Source organism: Triturus cristatus, chromosome 10, assembly GCF_964204655.1.
Source record: "Triturus cristatus chromosome 10, aTriCri1.1, whole genome shotgun sequence".
In the NCBI taxonomy this organism is placed as follows: domain Eukaryota; kingdom Metazoa; phylum Chordata; class Amphibia; order Caudata; family Salamandridae; genus Triturus; species Triturus cristatus.
This window is the reverse complement of record NC_140593.1, coordinates 6,519,948-6,536,429: the sequence shown is the minus strand read 5'-3', so window position 1 is coordinate 6,536,429 and position 16,482 is coordinate 6,519,948. Positions and strand designations below refer to the sequence as shown.

The 16,482-nt window shown below is 45.7% G+C and overlaps 1 protein-coding gene across 3 annotated transcripts in view; it reads right to left on the bottom strand.

The window, feature by feature from the left end:
* Positions 1 to 16,482, bottom strand: part of LOC146788709 (NXPE family member 4-like) — a 588,533-nt gene that overhangs the window by 470,326 nt on the left and 101,725 nt on the right. The window contains exon 1 of one of the 3 annotated variants that reach the window (XM_085630317.1): positions 14,796 to 14,855. The exons of the other annotated variants lie outside the window; for them this stretch is intronic. The gene's annotated coding sequence lies outside the window, so the exon portion shown is untranslated. Of the gene's footprint in view, positions 1 to 14,795; positions 14,856 to 16,482 lie in introns of those variants that run through there. 3 annotated transcript variants of the gene reach the window in all.

Genomic DNA, 16,482 nt, shown 5'->3' with positions numbered 1-16,482 from the left:
ATATGTAATGTTTTGATTTATGTTTGTGTCTTTCATGATTTTGTTAAATCGAATAAAGACTAATGGTATGGTATGGTACAAAAGTATTTTCCAAACTCGTAAATAACCACGGGCCAAACAACTGATCTGCAATGAAGCATCCGAATCCGGTATATCATGACGTTAACCATGCAATAAAAAAAAAATTAAACACCCAAAAACACGTATACACCATGTTGACCCTTTTCCATGCAACGTATTCTAAAACGCCATTCTCATTCATACATTCACAGCAAACCTGTTCACAACAGTGACAGAAAATGTGGTATTAGTGTTACATTTTTGTTTACATCCATACCCGCTCACTTATGCAATTAAAGGATTCATGACCACACGGTTAAACAAAACGTACTGACACACACTCCCGATCTGTGAAACGTTCACCCCACTTTCTCGAAATTGAAACCAGTGCATGTGTCCGACGAACTTCCTGCCGCTTATCTGAATGCACCAGTGGCAGAAGATAGTCACCATCTTGCAACAACACAATTAAAGGGAGGCATGTCTGTCTCTCCCCACCGCCACATGTCTCTGAGTCTTACTGTCTCATGCGAGATCTCCCTCTAGGAGACCGCTGACACCGACTCTTCCCCTGAGACCGTACGGGAGATGCGTGTGTGTGCATAGTGTGTGTGTCTATATGTATACATCTGTGTGTGTATGCATGTGTGTGTGTGTGTTTGTATGTGTATATGTTTGTGTATGCATGTGTGTGTTGGTGTGCAAGTATGGGTGTGTCATTGTGTTCATTTGTCTTCATGGATGTGTACACATATGTTTGTGTGTATACCTATGTCTGTGTATGCATGTTTGTGTGTATGTATATGTGTTTGAGTATGTTGGTGTGCGTGCTTGTTTATATGTGTATGTGGGGTTGGTGTGCATGTATATGCATATGTTTATGCATGTCTGTGTGTGTTTGTATATGTTCATTTGTGTGTGTAAATGCATGTGTGTGTTTGTATGTGTGCATAGTTGTGTATGCATGTGATCAGAGGGAAGAGTGCACTTGAGGGCAAAGAGGAAAACATACAGGGAAGAGTATGTGAGGGCAGAGAGAAAAATACAGAGGGAAAAGCACGTGAGGGCAGAGAGAAAAATAGAGAGGGAAGAGTCCATGTGAGGGAGGAGAGAAAAATAGAGAGGGAAGAGCTCATGTGAGAGCAAAGCGAAAAATACAGAGGGTAGGGCGCATGTTAGACTGGAGATAAAAACATGGAGGGAAGAGAGCATGTGAGAGCAGAGAGAAAAATATAGAGAGAAGAACACATGCGAGGGCAGAGAAAAAAATAGAGCGAAGAGCACATGTGAGAGCATAGAGACAAAATGCACAGGGAAGAGTACATGTGAGGGAAGAGAGACAAATACAGAGGGAATAGCATTTGTGAGGAAAGAGAGAAAAATGGAGAGGGAAAAGCACATGTGAGGGCAGAGTGAAAGTACAGAGGGAATAGCACATGTGAGACCAGAGAGAAAAACATAGAGGGAAGAGCATATGTGAGGACAAAGAGAACAAGTACAGGCTATGCCAAGCGGAAGTGATCGCGTTTGCGATCAAACATCAAAGCGGCGAAAGTGAAAGTAATCGAGCAGAGCATCAAAGGGCTGGGTGAGAAGGGAGGGGGGAATGCAAGGGTCAAAGCGGCTAAAGTGAAAGTAATCGAGCAGAGCATCAAAGGGCTGGGTGAGAAGGGAGGGGGGAATGCAAGGAGCAGCTGTGCACATGCACGCCATCGTGCACTCAAGCCCTAGGCCAGCAAAACCATGTGGGTAGCACTTTTGAAAGCCCACTTACAAAATGTCTCAAAGAGACAGCTTTCGCTGTCTCAGCGAGACCTAAAAAATGAAGGGCCATATGTACAAGGACTGGCAAAAACTATCGCTAACAGTAGTTAGCGGCAGTTTTCTTACCACCGTGTACCGCTGAAAACCATCGCCATGTTAGCGATGTATGTTTAAGTCGTCCCTACATGGCGATAATTTCAGGGATCGGAGGTGAAAACTGCCACTAACATTAGCGTAATGGCGATAGGAATTCAGGCGTTAGCGGGCGAAAACTAGCAAAAGGCCCATTAGCGGCAAAAACATACGTTATCCCAGCCCAACGTGAGTTTTTGTGCCTCTATTGGAAGAAAATAGCCAACCTCCAATACAAAATACGCTAAAAAAAACAATGTGATGCAGAATGGAGCAGCCAGGGCCAAATGCAGCACAGATCAACAACCCCCTCAAGCCACCCAACATCCAGGATGACCAGGATGAGAGCCTTGATGCCTCACAGGACCTGCGCCTTGAGACTGGATGCCTCGCTAGATCTGTGCCTTGAGCCTGGATGCCTCGCTGGACCTGCATCTGGAGCCTGGATACCTCGCTGGACCTGCGTCTGGAGCCTGGATGCCTCGCTGGACTTGCGTCTGGAGCCTGGATGCCTCGCTGGACCTGTGCATGGAGCCTGAATGCCTCGCTGGACCTGTGCCTGGAGCCTGGATGCCTCGCTGGACCTGCGTCTGGAGCCTGGATGCCTTGCTGGACATGCGCCTGGAGCCTGGAGTGGGATGCGGAGGGGCTGTGGAGTTGATGAGCCGTGGCGGTAGACATTGAGGTGCGGTGATTGCCTGTACTTGGTGGTGAAGTCTGACAGGTCGCATGGAGACACGTTGCTGACCTGTGTGAGAAGACCTCCTTGAACCCCTTGGAGCTGTGAATGGTAGAGGCACTCCTGCGCACCAACGTAGGGAGGTCTGCATCACATACTACGATCCACCACTGCACTGGGGTGCAAGGAGGGGGATTACCAACGGTGGGCGGCACCTCTCTGCATCACAGGCCGGATGATGTTGCGCTGGCCAGACGCTGTGGATGGTGAGGCCCCTGAGCTGCTCCGAACTTGTGTGGCAGTTAGCGCTGCAACTTCATTCTGAAGAGGGCCCTGCTGAATCAACTGCATCGGGAGGGTCACCAGTGGACTTGTCGGCGACTGCTGTACCCAGGATTGTGAAATCCCACCTGGCTGAGGCTCCTACTGGCTGATTCACAGATTTGGAGAGAATGCAGCAGATTGCACCACGGTGTCAATGTCCAGGTAAGGAGATGGTGGGACGCGTAGTGGAGGAGGCCCAGGGGTCGAGTCGCCCAGGCCTAGCACCTGTAGATAACACACCCCCAGTGGCGGCTCATCCGCTATGGTGGAAGAGCGTCGCCCCACTGCTTTCAAGCAGTGCAAGAAGACGAAAAATCATCACATGATGATAACTTTCTGATGTAATTGTGCCATGTTTCCTTTGTGGGCGGGAGGGAGGGTGGGGTTGCTCCACTTACAGAGCAGGGTAGGGGCAGAGTGGCATGCCCACTCAAGTGCGCAATGACTGTTTGGTCAGCCCACTCAGGCCGCCCAAAGCAGTCATGCGCACTGTCCTCTTCGCAATGCAGGCTGCATTACAACCTGCTTGGAGAACATGCCCACCCCTCCAGCCCCTGTCTGAACGCCTTGTCCCGGCGCCAATGACCAATCTGTAGTGATGTATGAAGGTATGTAGGACATCAGACAAGGATACTTCAAGACGTGTGTTTATTAGCCACAGCTGCTGCAGTCAGAGTAACAGTAACATCTGGAATCTCTGAGGTACAAGCTCACACAGAACATTCCACATTCCAATGACATGTCACCATGAAGGAATGAAAGCAAGATCACAACACAATCCCAACGCCGCATACCACTGGTGTGCCAAAGGTATATGTGGAGTTACGACACATACCATCACTTCGCATTCCATTACAATGCAAACTAATACTAGGCATATTGCAACAGTAGGGAAGGTTTGGGATAGCGGAGATTTAAATATTCCCACTTCAGTGAGTGCAACCCTAAAACTAACCCTTGAACCCCAAAACAAACTCTGAACCTTAAAGCTCATCTTTGAGCCCCCAAAACACACTCTAAAAATCATATTTGACCCAAATGCACATCCCAATTTTCATAATTGGCCCCAAATTTCAAATATTACCCCGTAATACACCACAAATTTTATCTCAGACACCCGAAACCCATTCCCGCCCTAAAACTTACAAATATTCCATTACTGACCTCACATTGCGTTATAATGGAATGCGATGTAAAGGCACCTGCGTTGTTGGGGTTACATTGTAAAGGCATTACGATGTAATGCCTGCATTGTAATGGATGTCTCCCTTGCCAAAGGCAAGCCATAGGCAAGCCCGCCTGCGGCCGTCTGCCCCAGGAACGCGTTTAGCACCAAGCACCCTTCCTCTCGGACACTCCACCGCTACGACGCCAGCACCCTCCTCGCCATCAACCCTGGACGCTGCATTGCATGCCAGGACTAACCACTGTTCCAGACCGGACATCGCCATCGCCATCACTGACGGCTACTAAATCACCCGCAAGGACCACCCCGACCGTCCAGGAGGAGATATTGCCATCACCTACAGAAGCACACTCTGACGGACCACGCACTCTACAGACCCAACGGTGACCTTGGAACACCTCAACTTCCAGATCTGGACCAACCCCAAGCCCATCCTCTGCGGCACCCTCACCTGCAGGCTCTCCAGGCCATGGACACACATTCTCCGATACCATTGTAGACCTCATCCCACCCACCAACTACATCCTACTCAGAGAACTCAAGTTCCACCTGGACAACCCCAGTGACCAGGACACCACCCCCTCCTAGGGAAGCTCCCCAACATCAGACTCAAGCAGCTAGTCACCGCAGCAAGCCACATAGCAAGACACATGGCCGAGCACGTCTCCTCCGCCAGCAGCAACTTCAACTACAGTCACACCACCGGACTCTCCTGGACCGACCATCATTGTATTCATCACGTCTTCACCATGCCCACCGTACACCACCGCCATCATTGCCCCCCACCCGCAGCTGGATCAAGGCAACCGAAGAACGTTTCGTCAACTCCCTCAGCACCACCACTCTGCCAACACTTACAGACGCCAACACCGCAGCGCGCAACCACCTCCGATGGATCTCCAACTGCACCGACACCCTGGCACCTCTCAAGAATGGACCAGGCATAACTAGCACCACGTTGTGCCGCATTTACAAAGTGATGCATTGAGGGCAAATGCGTGACCTTGTGAAGCCCTGTGCCACATCATATCTGCATCAGGTATGTTGTACGCAGGGTGTGCATTCCCAAGTGACAAGGCCTCATAGGAGTGGCACAGTGAAATCCCTCAGATTTCACTGTGACAATTGTAGAACGGCACTGCATCAGTATCTTACTCCTGCCTGATGGCAGGCGTCTAAGGGTGATGCAGTGCCACAGGGATAATCTGCCTCTATGCATTGCTGGAGTTGCGTCATGATTGTAACACGACTGTAGCAAAGCGTGACTTTGGCGCAGACAGATACATCAGGATTCCAGACGTATCTCTCATTACTTGCGTAATGGATCACTGTCCAGTGAATACAGCGCATCTGTGGTGTCGCAAGAAGGGCGTAGTGAAAAGTGATGCATCGCTGTCTTGCCGAAGCGCTTTTCATGACTGAGGCCCAGGAATGCGCCCCATCTTATTGATGGTGCGCATTCCTGCCCTGTAGTTTTGTCTCAGGGCAGCGCAGCAAAATTGCTTGCAGCGCTGTCTGGCACCAAAACCTGCTGAAATGAGGCCCCAGGTGTTATCTCCATTTTTAAGACCAGCTATTTTATGGTCTTAAAAAGCTGCCTCTAACTGCACTTAGAGGCAGTTTTTTGGGTCCTCCTTGCTTCAAGGATTCCCTTGTATATGTCGCTAAGTGGGGTTAGCGGCCGCTTTTGCACGGGAACACCTCCCTTGCATGTCATTATCGCTAACAAAAGTGGCAATCTTTTCTATGGACGTTTTTGCCGGAAAACTGCAGCTAAAAGAGGTTAGCAACAGCTTGTACATATGGTGTTGTAAATATCGCTGCAAAACCGTAGACAGAGTGCTGCTAGGCAGCGTTAACTCCTTGTACATATGTCCAGAAATTTTGCAACTTCTATGTGTGCTGCATTACGAAGCATACAGAGAGGTTAGAAAACACCCTTAATGTGCAGGAAGGGAGACCATCCTGCACATAAAAAATCTTCCCCTGCAACGCAGACACCCTTGCACTATGGTACAAGGGTGCCTGAGTTGGCGCTAGGCAGCTAAATTTATCACCAGCGCAGTGGGAAACGCAGGGCTGCACTGTATCCTTGTAAATATGGTGCAGCCCTGCGTTTCAGCAGTGGCATAACGCAGAGTTAAGCCAAGAAGTCTAGCGCAACGCTCCGTCACTTCTATTATAAATATGCCCCTTAGTCGGGTGGATCGCCGTGCTTATCTAAACACTTTTTAAAAAAAGCCTCCGCATAAGAACACCCATTGCTGGGGCCGGTCCAGACGACTGTCAAGTAATGGTGAGGAAAGCAACTCACCCGAGTGACGCACTTGTGGCTGTTAAACAAGGCGTACCTTTGAAGGTGGACGTGGGCCACCATTGTCCGCCCCACATGACCACAAAGGCCAGAATCTCTATTTTTGAAGGTTTGTTTTTAGAGCTCTAGTGAAAGCCCGGACCCTCTCCCTGAAGCAACAGTGGTACATGTTGCAGATGTGTGCGTGTGCTGTCCGGCATAAGATTTGTAATGGAAGCATATCCTTCCAGTACAAAGTATGATGCTTAAAGAAGATTTTTAAAAATTTCAGTACATGAACTGTTTGGAGAAATAAATATTCCTCCAACATTGCGCCTGCCTCAAGGTGGTCCCAAGGTGTCCTCAAGGAGGTCCTATGTGGCCTCAAGGTGGTCCCAAGGTGTCCTCAAGGAGGTCCTAAGTGGCCTCAAGGTGGTCCTAAGTGGCCTCAAGGTGGTCCCAAGGTGTCCTCAAGGTGGTCCCAAGGTGTCCTCAAGGAGGTCCTAAGTGGCCTCAAGGTGGTCCCAAGGTGTCCTCAAGGTGGTCCTAAGTGGCCTCAAGGTGGTCCCAAGGTGTCCTCAAGGTGGTCCCAAGGTGTCCTCAAGGTGGTCCTAAGTGGCCTCAAGGTGGTCCCAAGGTGTCCTCAAGGTGGTCCCAAGATGCAAGAAGCAAGTCACCTTGCTGCGCTTCCCTATGTCAAAGTGAAATGGCAGGAACACACCGTATGTATCCAATAAGATGCATTCCTGTCCTCTCCCACAATGCTGGCGCCATTTCGGCAGCCTAGCGCCAACGCAACCACCCTTGCACCATAATGCTAGGCTGCCAGTGTTCGACAGGATTGTTTTTGTGCAGTGTGAGAAGTTGGCCTGGCATATGCTGGTCACTAGTTATAGTGGCCACCTTGCACCAGTCCAATTCGACTCTTATGGTGATAGGTTAAAGACAACCTTTTAAAGAAAGCTATCCTAGTGGTAGCTGTGGAGAGCAGCCTTCAGGCTAAGTCTCAGAGGAATGTAAAGCAGCTTGTTTTACCTTATAATCTCTCGAATTACCAAATGAAAGGACACCACACAGGTATATATATATCAAATATATATGTATTTATTTCTAGACACACTCTACTAATCTCTTTATGAGATTAGAAGTCAGGAACATATGCACAAATCAACGTTTTACAATAAATTAAGCACAAATATGGCTGAAGCCCTAGGGGCGTACCAGACCATATACTAAAAAGGAGACTTAAGAACAACGACTTGCAAGGGGACAAGGCCTAGGGCCTTGAGAAGTGTTGGGGCCTCACAAAACCACCCAAGACAGGTAAGTAAAGGACCTACGGGGGACGCATGCAGTGTGTGAACACAGGCGCGAATCCCCATTGACTTCAATAGTGCAAGTAGTGGTTGGAAACTAAGAGTTTAAGGATACTTCGGGAGAGTCTACAAGCAAGTCACTTACAGGGTAAGTAGTTCTAGAGCAAACACCCACAGGAGCACCGTAGTGCTGGAGTTACCTCACCCAGGGAAGCCGGGTGCATAGTTGTCTTTTGGTGTCGGGTAGCGGCCTTGTTTTCAATGGGACCCAATGAAGACTTGCTGCTTGTGAAGACAGAAGAAGTGTCCAGTGGAATCCAAGCCTGGATTCAGGAGAAGGAAGACCTGAAAGCAGAGGGGACAGTGTTCAAAGTCACTTGACAGTGACCCGGGGCAAGGAAGCTGGATGCCCACCGTCGTCTGGTAATTTCAGGTAGTTCATGGGTGTCTTGACTCTTCAGCCACAAGGTCCAGGAGGCATCGACGACAACCAGGAGCTGGATTTGGTGTGTCCCACAAAGTCTGCAGCTTACTGCGGTGTCGGTGATCAGATTGGAGCCAACAAGCCTTGGTAACAGCAAGTCTCGTGGAAAGGACAAAAAGTCAGCGGTGCAGACCAGCAAGGTCTGGGGGACTCACCCAGCAAGGGTAAGTCAGAGCAGGCCTGGAGCAACCAGGGGAGCCCTTTGGAATTGTAGGAAAGTCTTCAGGGGACCGACAAGCCAGCCGGCAAGGGATCGCGAAGACGCCTCAGGAGGATCCACTCAACAGGGGCACACGGTCACTAGGGATGGGGTAGGCCTCTGATCTCTGGATTAAGGACGGCATTAAAAATTATCGCCGCTTTAGCTAAAGCGGCGATAGTGGCATTGATAATATGCCCTTGAGAATTCCCATAGAAGTCCATGTTCTGGTGTGAACCTGGGCTTCTATTGGAATTCTCTGCGGCATATTATCAAGCCCATTATCGCCGCTTTAGCAGCAATTTTCTGCCGCTAAATCGGCGATAATTTTAACGTCGTTCTTGATAATATGCCCCTAATTTTTTTATGGTTTGCGCCAACGAGAGATATGTTCGAACAAAGGGGTCTAGGGACACTCGAGCCCCCAGGTTAAGAGATATTTTATCCTGTTAGCCTGATGTCATTAAAAGGTGCCGCCCTCTGTAACTTAATCCTTACATTCCATTTAATTATAGGGGCACCCTTATGAGCCCCTTTGCGTTGCTCTTGCATGGTGCAAGAGGGAAGCAAATGAGAAATGAGATGTATGACGCCATGCAAGGCCCCCTTGCATGGCCCTGAGCGGCTTCATAAATCTCGAGTAATGCAGCACATGCAACAAACCATCGAGTTGCATGTCTCGGCTCCAGGGAGACGTCTCACAGAAAAGGTGGAGCAAGTAGGTTTGAACGACTGTACGAGTGGAACAAGGAGGGCAGATAGGAGCTTGTCCCGTTTGAGACATACCTGGGACATCGGCATGTGACGGGCTAGAGTGAGAGAAGCCCGTATTCATAGGGCATGCCTGGGAAGGGTAGGACGGGGCCCCATCACGATTTAAAACAAAGGCCGTAATAAGGTTGCACCATATCACACCTAGAGAGCCCTATGGGCACCAGGGGGATGCGGTCCTAATGATCGTTCGCAGGAAGAGCGCGACTGATATATAACCCGAGAGAGAGTTGTATGCTTCTCTCCCTCACAAAGAGTGTATGGGGTTTTATCGCCTTTTCATCATACCAGGCTTGCGTATTACTGCCTAGTTAAGCGAATATGCTGTTTCCTGTGAAATACATGAAGTGTACAACTGCCCCTTCAAACACAAAAAGAAAGCCTGAAGCAACTCTACAATTATGACACAGTGTAGATAGAAATCTAAGAAGGTCACTATTCAGGCACCGTTTTGGGGATTATTTATAATTCCTTTGAGCCGGACGTGTAGCAGTGTCCTGTTTCATACTGAGGCGATGCCGATTGAAGGCAGTGGGCGGGCTTCCGATGCGTTTCCGGGCCGCGCGCCATGCTTTTCAAGGAGCGCGTGAGCACTCTTGGCGTCCTGAAGAGTGTGGGCCCGATTCACAGAACTAACTTAAGACAAAATCCTAAACTTACTACCATTTTCGTATTCACAGAATGCACTTACTCATTTTGGCATTCACAGAAGACACTTACTCACTTCGGTATTCACAGGAGTTAGGAGTCCTAACTTTAGGACTCCTAAATGCCTCTGTGAATACCGAAAGTCTTAAAATTAGGATTTTCTCAGTTTAGGAGTCCTAAAGTTAGGACTCCAAACTTTACTACTACTAAACTGAGAAAAATCCTAATTTTAAGGCTTTCGGTATTCACAGAAGGCATTTAGGAGTCCTAAAGTTAGGAGTCCTAACTTTACTACTACTAAATTGAGAAAACTCCTAATTTTAAGACTTGCGGTATTCACAGAAGGCATTTAGGAGTCCTAAAGTTAGGAGTCGTAACTATACTACTACTAAACTGAGAAAAATCCTAATTTTAAGGCTTTCGGTATTCACAGAAGGCATTTAGGAGTCCTAAAGTTAGGACTCCTAACTTCTGTGAATACCGAAATGAGTAAGTGGCTTCTGTGAATACCAAAATGGTACTAAGTTTAGGATTGTGTCTTAAGTTAGTTCTGTGAATCGGGCCCTATGTGTGGGGAGTGAGAGGCTGCCATATAATGGACAAGTAATAGCGTGAGACCGCCGGCCGTGGCTAAGGACGGCTGAGTGCTGGGGCATCTCGGTTGGTAGCTCCCCAGAGACAGGATTAATATAGAATACAGTCTGTGATGCCTGCAGTGTTAAACGATGGTCCTGCGAGGCTGCAAGGGTCTAGAATATCACCTGGCACGATCGGTGCATGGATGTGAGGTGGGCACTCATGAATCATTAGGTGAATATGGGTGACCCTCAGGAGACATGATCGGTGCATATTAACTATTTGTTACATGTATATACCCACAGGTTGGCGAGCGGCGACTGCAACTCTATGCAGGGGATGCTTGGCTAAAAGGTTGTGGTGCTCCCCTTGTGGTGTGTTGCTGGCATGAACTCTGTTAGCAACCACCCGGTGAATATGGTATTACCTTGAACATTCGCATGCATTAATGTCTTGGCAATATTGCCAGTAAACAAAGTCCAATGTGTGTTTAAATGTTTGGCACCAGCTTGCTTTGATTGTTTGTCGATCACCACAGGTTACGCTTGAAGTACCGGTGAGGTGGAGACTGGTCCCCAAGCCCTGATGAAATTGCCATAAATAAGTGGCAATGAAACATGTTGGCCTTTTCTAACTGAAATGTTCTAGCACGTGCCGTTCTTTTAATCAGAGTGCGACCCCTGCGACCAATAATGTATGTATACCTGCAAGTGAGTCACAACTCATTTTAGCTTGGAGAAGAAATTCTTTTGTTTCTCAATACAGGGTCAAGTTGTGTCGTAAATTGGCTGCGATTAAATTAGCGTTTGCAGAATCCATCTGGTATTTAGAGGCTATCCTGTACATTTTGTGGAATACATTTTGTATTTCTGGCAGCCATTTTGTTTTCCCTTGTGCTCTGTTTAAAGGACTGGCTATACTTAGACTCTGCTACCCTGCACATGCGCAGGAATATCTAACTGTCCATGCATCTGTTTTTAGTCTGTAACTATCAGGTTGTTTCTACCAGAGTCAGCAACTGCTACCTCCTCCTTTGCTATTGACGGTGCATTTCTGTATGACCATCTATGTATGTAACTCTTCTCATGTATGCTTGCACCGCCCTTTTCCTGAGCCCCTGTGTGGGTATAAAAGACCCATGGTTCTTCTACTCTGGGTGCTACCTTCATTCAGCACCACAGGGTGCTGGGTGAATGTGGTTCCACCTTATGAGGTTTAATAAACTATGTATTTTCTATTTCAGTTTCTGTGCCAACTTCTTTCTAATAGTCTGAGGACTCTGTGCAGAGAAGGGCGAACCCCTTGCACTAGTAGGCCTAGCTGAGGCCTATTTTCTACAATTGGCGCCTCAACTTGGGGCTCATCGGTGACTCGGATGCCCAAAGGATTGGTCGCGACGAAGGTTTGGAATCTCGCTCTGGACGTGATCCCTGCCCGATAAGACCAGAGTCTTGGCATCCACGGCAACTTTTCCTTTCTTTCTGATCTGACCATCCAGGTGGCACCGGTCCTCGACTGAGATCCCTTCTGTTGATTCACCGTGCAGTGACCATTTGGTCGATTTTAGAACTTGGCAGGATGAATCTGGACACCAAGTGATTGGTAAGTGTCTGCGGCGCTTGCTGTTGGTTTTGATGCCTGTGATTGGTAAGGTAGTTTAGTAACGCTTACTGTGGCTTTGAGTATGGTATATTTTGTGTTGGCCAACTTGGTTTGTTTTGACATATGTGACTTGCAATTCACATAGGCAGGTAATGAGGAGAATTTTCTCTAACTGAATTGATTCGAACGGCACATCGTACTAAAGGTACCTTAAGTGCTACTTTGATTATAATATTGCATATTCTGCACTATTTTTGGCATGCCTGTCTCTAGCACACTTCAAAAGTTGTGTTGCTTTTGGAATGGTACCTTGAGACTTGATGAAGCACAACTGCCCCCCCCCCCCCGGAGGGGACGCCTAATAGGGGTATGTATATTAAGTATGGTCTTTCTTCTATAATGTACAGCGCATTATGGAATAAAAATACTTGTAAGTGGTGACTAGTACCCCGAGGAACTAAATATGTACATAAAAGGATCCTGGTCTGTGCACTTAGTAACATTCATAAGTGATGAGATGCAGAGCGTTTTCCTGGTGTTCTGCCAGCCAAATCTGGTGAATATGACTTGCAACTAGTATTTACAAATGGTTTGGTTTAAGTACAGTCTGTGGGCTGTCTTTTGTTTCTGTCTTAAGTGTTGATCTGTGGGTTAAATGTGTGTTTACATGTTGTGGTGTGGTAAATTGTGTTTTGGATGTTGCTAGCACTGGAAAAAGTGTGTGATTGAATGACTGTGAATATGTGAAAGAATTCTGAGAAGTGAAATTGTTAAGGAGTAAATTTAATTTGGTCTCATCACCATCAATAAGTCGCAAAAGGAAATTGAGAGGGGTGTAGCAAGAGAAACAGCAACCCCTGTGATTTGATGACACCCTTAAAGTACAAAAGTATTAATGAAGAGTAATTAGGGACCGGTTAAAAGTTTAGCTTGAAAAAAATTGTGGGTATTTCGAATTTGCAAATTGTTCCTATGCAGCTTTGTGTTCTTGGTGGTTCAGTGAGCCAATGTGCTGGGTCCACAGGGTTGTAGGTTCTAATTTAAGCTGAACCTGCTAATCTGAGAATTGAACCTAAACTTATGACCCTTGAAAAGAAATTGTATATTAAAATTAATTTTTCCATAGGGCAAATTATTGCAGTTTAGATAAAATTAGGAAGGCTTTTTGTCTTTGACAGCTTCAGGGCTGTGCAAGGCAGATTTTGACCTTGCAGCCTGTAAGGTGGGGGGCTAGAAATAGGAGAGTGAACCAGGAGGTGAAATCACTGCTTAGAAAGCTTCACTGACATGAAAATGTGTAATGCTTGCAGCAGGACAGCCTTGGAGAAAGGTGGGGGCCAGGAGCACTCGCTGTGGCCCGGTTCTGGACTGAGGGGCTATTTTTAGCTTCTCTGATGAGACAGGGCAGCTGAGGAACGAAACCCAAGGAGCCTTCCTCGGCCCTATTTTGTGCAAAGACCAGTTAGACTTTCCATAGAAAACTGTTTTTATTTGTTTTAAAACTGTTGCATTAATCCTAGACAAAAAGTAAAATGATGCTCTTGCTTGAAATTTTAAGGGCTATATGCCTATATAAAAACGATTTTCCAATTGAGAATTAATTTTCTCAGTGGAAATTGTGGCGCAAAGCTAACATGGATTATCAGATAAGAGTTTTACCTTTAGAAAGTTAAAATTAAGATGACCTGTGTAAAGAGAAAAACGAAATTGTGTGTTTTACAATAGACTAAATTCAGATACAAAATGTCACAGCATTTATCTTTTGTATAGGGTATTCAAAGGCATTCACATTATACAGAACGACAGAGTTGTGTTGGCTTGCAAGGTTGACTTGAAAGGCGTGTGAATTCGACGCCTTTACGTGTCAAACAGCTGTGTCAGCAAGACTATTTCTGTTCTCTGCGGACTCCGGCCACAGAGAACAGCTACAGTCAAACACATTGTAAAATGCGGCATTTCAGACTGCTGTTTTAAAAGTTAGAAATATAGTTTTATTATTTTTGATAAACAGAGGACAGATTGACAGTAGGGATTTCTTTTGTTAATGCCTTTTTAAAAAAAATAAGGATAAGAGTGGTTTTTGATGTTAAATAATAATGACTGTCCTTCATTTAAAAGTGGCGCAGACTTAAGATGTTTCAAGATAAGCTTCTGTGCTTAGGGCTAAGAATTAATGTGTTTCAATATAATAGGCAAGGGATGCAGCTCGCTTTTCATATGTAGACTCATCAAAATGATTAGATTTATTAACAAAAAAATATATATTTTGATTATATAAAAAAATGTTATTTCAAATAGGTGCAAAAACAAATTCGTTTTTTACTATTTATAATGCCTAATAATGATACTGTGACCTCCTAGCATCCAAATTGAATTTCAGCCATGCTATACAGCAATAGGGGGTCAATTACATGTGAAAATGTCACTTTATCCAGGCGTCCAAAACTCATTTTTATAAGGGTATATATTATACATTTTTGATGCCACATCTCTGGGATATGTAGAGGACATTCTGGGGATGACAATTATGCAAAAACATTGTAGGATATTCATTTTTAAATGTCCTAAAAAATCAAAGTCGAAATTGAGTAAAAATTCACTATTTAAATGAGTTTTCTCCAGTCAGATCAGTTTTTAAACTGCCTTACGCCCCAGTAAATGCACATATGTAAGCATAGACCATCTATACTGCTAGACAAACGCTTGGCACACTGCTTACACATATCAATGTACCAAAATTGGCAGAAGTTATTAAGCTTACCTCTGAAATTGCTGGTAGACACACAGAGTGGGTTTTGCTGCTCTGCCTTCGGTCTCTAGGGTCACTTTGACTTGGGAGCACCGCATGACAACCTTGCATACAAGCTGGAACAGCTGCATAGGTTAAAGGCCGAACTCCTACATTTAGAAGCCTGGCAGGGCTCGGCTTCAAATGCGCTTTGACATTTCGACATTTGAAAGACGAAATGACAGGGGAAGAAAGAGGTTTTTGCTTACCTTTTTTTTGGTAAAAGCAAGTTTTTGTGTGCACTCAATGAACATAGTATATGTGACCTCTCTTTAAAAGACAATGGCTCTGCCATATATATATAGTATAAATATTTTTAGGGTTGAATTCAGGAAGCAATGGGATTCAGTTTGAATTCATGCGGCCTCATGTTGCTATACTACATTTGCTAAGGGAATATGTTCTTTAGCTAAGTTTACTGCGCTATTTAGCTCCTCAGAGTTTGTTTATGCCCAGTTGCTACAAATTGGGGCTAATAGTGTTGACAGAATGAAACCTGTTACACGTTTCTTACTGTCAAAACTGGGGAGAGGAGGCTAGCTCCTCTACAAATTAAGGGTAGGCAAATTTATGTGTTCTCTCTCTTTTTCTTAATTTTTTTCGAGCCTGTCTAAACTGTCTGTGAAATAACCATGAGACATTTAATTGGCTATTCAGTAATACTGTTTTAAACATTATTAGCATTAATAAAACGAATAAATATATTTTGCTATGTTACTACCCATCCTCTCAGATGGAATTATGAGAGGATGAGTAGTCTAGATTGCTGCTTCCTTATTTGATCTTTAAGGGGAACTAGCTGTGGGTAGTTTTTGTTTGAAAATTCTCAGGTGACAACACCACTATTGTTTGTTATTCTCATGCTACATACAGTTTTGCAAGGGCATTGCTAGTTTTATTAGCTAGTCTGTGTAAATAAACTGACAGTCCTTACTAGAACTAATGTTGCATAGTTTGGATTGTGAAAATGTAGAATGCAGGGAAGAGGTCTATGTGATCCTTAGCAAACATTTTTGAGGAAAATATTGTTTTACAGGAGTCTGTTAGTCACAAGATGTTCCGCTGGAGAACATGTACCCATTATGTTGAAGTTTTTAGTTCTGTATGTAATAGGAATCCCTGTTAAATTAGCAGTGTTAGATTTTCCTGCTGCGCCTATAACATGAGAGCATGGTCCTAAGCGTACAATGTAGGTGCTTTTATTAAGAGAAATCATTTTAGAAGTGTCTGCAGTCCTGTACAAGTAATGCAAAGTCTACGAGTAAAAGTGTAGAACATTTCCCTTTTTCTTGAGGGTCTTTAGATGATTAAGATAGGAATATACAGATGTAAGGATTTGGAGTATGTCTGTATTGTTTTTCCCTTTTCCTCAGAATTTAGTAAATGAACACAGACTTCCTTGGCTGCTTGGGATTGGGTGACTTATTACTCTTGTCAGTTCACCAAAGAGTTTTTTAGGTCTCGCTGAGCCCCAGCGCTTGCGCTGGCTCGAAGAGACATTTTGTATGTGGGCTCCAAAAAGTGCTACCAGGCCAGCCTAGAGGTACAGTGCATGTGCGCGGGCGCGCGCGCCGCGCTTACTTTCACTTTTGCGACCGCACGGCCGCTTTGATCGCGATCACGGCCAACGCTTGTTTTTCATTACTACAAGCTTCCTGCG